Source organism: Fulmarus glacialis, unplaced genomic scaffold (assembly GCF_000690835.1).
Source record: "Fulmarus glacialis isolate BGI_N327 unplaced genomic scaffold, ASM69083v1 scaffold3404, whole genome shotgun sequence".
Taxonomy (NCBI): Eukaryota; Metazoa; Chordata; class Aves; order Procellariiformes; family Procellariidae; genus Fulmarus; species Fulmarus glacialis.
In genome coordinates this window covers 18283-22344 of record NW_009209765.1, presented here as the reverse complement: position 1 = coordinate 22344, position 4062 = coordinate 18283, and positions in this window count along the sequence as shown.

Genomic DNA, 4062 nt, shown 5'->3' with positions numbered 1-4062 from the left:
CATTTATTGATCTTGACCATGGTAGAAAATGCACCAAATAGGATCATACGACTTGCTGTCTAGCCTTAGTGAATAAACCAGTAGGACTTTTAACAAAACATGTTACGTATGCTGTCCTGAATCCAGCATCTTTTGCAGTCTACATTCTTGTGTCTGTTTTAGTGTTATAAAATTAAATATATATGAGTGAAGGTGTTCTGCAGGATCATCATAAAAGAAGAAATACTGGTCCTGTCTTCTAAGGAAATGTTGTAGAAAATTCTTAATTTGGAGCTATTTATTACTATGAGTTTCAACACTCCTCTACTGCCAGTGTGTGACTCACTTTTACCATAAAACTATTTGCATAACATTTTTGTTTGTTCATACAGTGTATGGTCTGCTTAGTTTGCTTTGGAGTTTTGTTTCTGGTTTTGTTGGTTTTTTTACAACTGCTAAATTAAAACCCTTTATTTGAAAAGAAAAAAAAATGTTGTTATACAGTTACATGTTGGAATAAATACATATATGATACACCATATGTATGTGTGTGTGTCTATACACATATACACACACCTGTGTGTATATATATATACACACACATGCATATATGCTTTTTACACTTTCCAGATTTTGGCATCTGTTCAATAACCTGCTTGTGTTTCCAGAAGGATTTCTTGTCTATAAAAATGAGTATTCTTTCATACCATCCGTTATTCCTTAAAATCAGGATCCTTGTTTATGCATGATCAGATGAGAGGATGTGTACTCAGTTTCACATGAAAGCTCCGTGCTTTCATATTGCTGATGGTTTCTTGATGAAATCATCACCCTTCTTTTAGAAGTTCAAATCCCCCAATGAAAAGAGAAAAGAATTTAAAAAATACTTCTGGATGCAAGGGTTTATTCAGGTTTACCAGCCTTAAAAAATGTATCTTATTTCTGGGCAGGCCAGTATGTCATGTGTATGCTTTGTGCCACATGTAGTCTGTATGTATAGAGCTGAACAGTAGTATCTGTATGACTTACTGTTTCATGCGCACAGTTTGTGCAGCACTGTAAAACTAAATTCCTATTGGGGTTATTTCTTATTCAGATGGTAAATCTTAATACTGTTACTTTAAGTCCAAAGAAAATTTTACACTTTACTGTTTTTGAGAGGGTGGGATACGGATTGGGTTGGGGTGCTTTTTTCATATTTAAAATGTTATTTGACCACAGTCCGCAGGAAGTCCTTCTTAGGCTTCCCAAGAATAAGTGTACTTTTTCAGTAATGTTATGACTCTTATTGACGATTGGCATGAAGCATACTTGAAGCGTTATGTTGTTCTTTTAAGTCCATGTCTTAATGTGCAATTGGGGGTGGGGGGAGTGGGAGTGTAATTTTAGAGTTAATTTTGACATAAGGCAGGTGATGGTGGGGAGGGGGAAGGGGTGCATGTGAAGGGGATAAACTTCAATTTTTATTGATTATTTTATATGAAAATGTTTGGAAATCTAAAAGCAACCTTAAAAATGTTTGGTCTACTATTGTGTGTTCAACTTCCTGTCTTTTAGTTATACCAGATACATATGGAATTTTTGTCCATTTTGACTTTTCTAGCTAAGTTTTGTGGTAAAAACTTACTGAGTTTCAGGAGGGGAAGAATCCCATGGTACTTTTAGTATGACTATTGCACTGTTTTGTTAGAAGGGGTGAAATGAATCATTTTACCCTTAAAATACCAGATAAGCTTTATTATACACTGAGAACGGGGTGGAAGAAAACAGCAAATAGGAGGATAGGCATAAAAGGGAGTACAGGAATAGGTATAAAAGGCAATTACAGTATCAAGTTAGTGCTGAATTTCATGCAAATTGTGGATCATCCTTAAACTCTTAGATTTTCTGATTCAATGGGAGAGGGAAGAAAATAGACTTGTGTGTGTGTATGTGTTGACTTCTTCACAAAATTCTGATAGAATAAGAGTTACTAAGTGTTGATCTAAATTAAAAAAATAAATTAGCTATTTTCATCTAATTTTATATGCAGAAACAAAATAAATCCTTGTTCACTTAATTTCAGACACTCATTTTTCTCTTAAAGGAAAAATAATAAGATACCCTTCCAAGTCGTTAACGTATATGAGCATTGTTCTTTGGGATAGGTTAAAGTGTTTTGGTAATAAATGTTTTGGAGTTTCACTTAACACCAAGCTGTTTAAAACAAAGTTATATGTGAGAATTTGGATGAATTCATTCTGGGTGACCAGACAGAGGTTAGCAAAAAGTTGCAATATCTAAAAAATCATTTTCACTGTGAGTCACTGTTGCTAGAACAGTAGTTGTATCCAATAGGAAGGACAGTTTTCATCTCGCCACTAACTTTTCATCTGAGAAAGTGGATGTCCAATTGGGTAGACAAGTTTTAGTATCTTTTTAGAAGTTTGAATCCACTGAGAGGCTTTACAAAAATTTCAGTATCATCTAGATTTGAAGGCCGTCTTAGTGGTGCTAAGAGAAAGAGCAAGAAAGGAGGAAGGGGCATACACTGAAGTGAGGAAAGTCTTCCAAGGTAAAACAAAACCCATGCTCGGTCTTCGCAAGAAAGGCTTGGATCGCAAGAAATGGTTGATCATTTCTCCTCTCTCTTCTTTTCATTGGTTGGGTGGCTTAGGTTAAGTCTATGCTTTCAATTTCAGAAGCAGAGTACACACAGTACAGTGCACTTGGAGAGCCCAGTATATTTCTATTAAAGTTTTAGTCTGTGGGAAGGAAATTACAAGTTCTTGGATTTTGCCTGACCCATTGTCCTTCTTTCCCATTCTTACAGTGAAATAAAGTATGTTCACAATCTGGTTTGGGTCCTTGGTCCTTACTTGGTAAGTATCACCTTGTTTTCTTAGAAGCTGTTCTAGTGTTTTGGGGTCTTTTGAACGACCCGTTGGTTTCAAGCCCCATTACTTAGTTTGCAAAATTAATGGGAAAGCTGTAGAATGTTCTGAAAACTGCCCTGTACAGTTGTTGTATGCATTGTCTTACTCCAGACTTGCTCTGATGGTAGGATGTTTGATTCGCTTCATACTGTCTTTGTTCATACACATTATATCCCGTCTTTTACCGCTTGCAGTTTAATGGCAAACAGTGTATCTTTTAGCAAGCTCTTGTTTCAGTCTATAGAGGGACTTGTTATTTTTGTGTTTGCTCATTAATTTGCACAGTTTGCTCTAGTGCAATGCACTGAAATTGAGATTTGTGGTGAAAATTTTGTCAGACTTTCAGCCATGGCAGGAGCTAGCAGGAACTGCAAAAATAAGCAGTGCAAAACATCTTCCAAAGTTTAACAAGTGCAAGGCATGCATTTTTATGAGCCTCAGTAGTTCTCTTAATTGTTAAGCAGTATACAGTAGAACGTAGTGTACACAGAAGCTGTACTGTACCAAGAAGCTTTACTGTTGGGCATAAAAGGCTTGCAAACAGATGATGGGGACTAAAACTCCTATATCTGCAGTGCTTTTGTGTATGCTTGGGAGTTAATCAGTGCATTAACACGGCTAAACCAACGACATTTACAGGCCTGGCTCTGTGTCTGAGTGAGCAGATAAATTAACATCAAAGCATAATCACATAAGGGCCTTGCATTTACTTGAGCGGCAAGAAATGCCACTGCGACTAGACAGGAAAGAGAAGTATTACCACAGTGATAACAATACCCTTTGCAGGGGGGGGAACTAAAAGAAAAAAAAAAAAAAGAGTAAAGAAGAGATCCCTTAGTAGCTGGATGTTCCTTACGTTAACATAGAGAATACAGTTTGCTGGTCAGTGGTTCTGTCTGCTGTAAGATAGGGTGACAGCTTGCAGAGTGGCAGCTTCTTTGGTTCACTGCTGTAATAATTGTGGTGTTGCTGACTTGATGAGAGAGAGATGTATTGCAGCATCATACAAAAATCTAAGCTGTCTTATGATTTGAGATGCTAATGTCTATTTAACATTTGTTTGAATATAGCATCTTATTTATATTCTATGTTTTACCTCAGCCAGATTGATTCTACTGCGAAGTGATAATCTTTCATTTTTCATTCTTCACTTACTTTTAATTTTTCC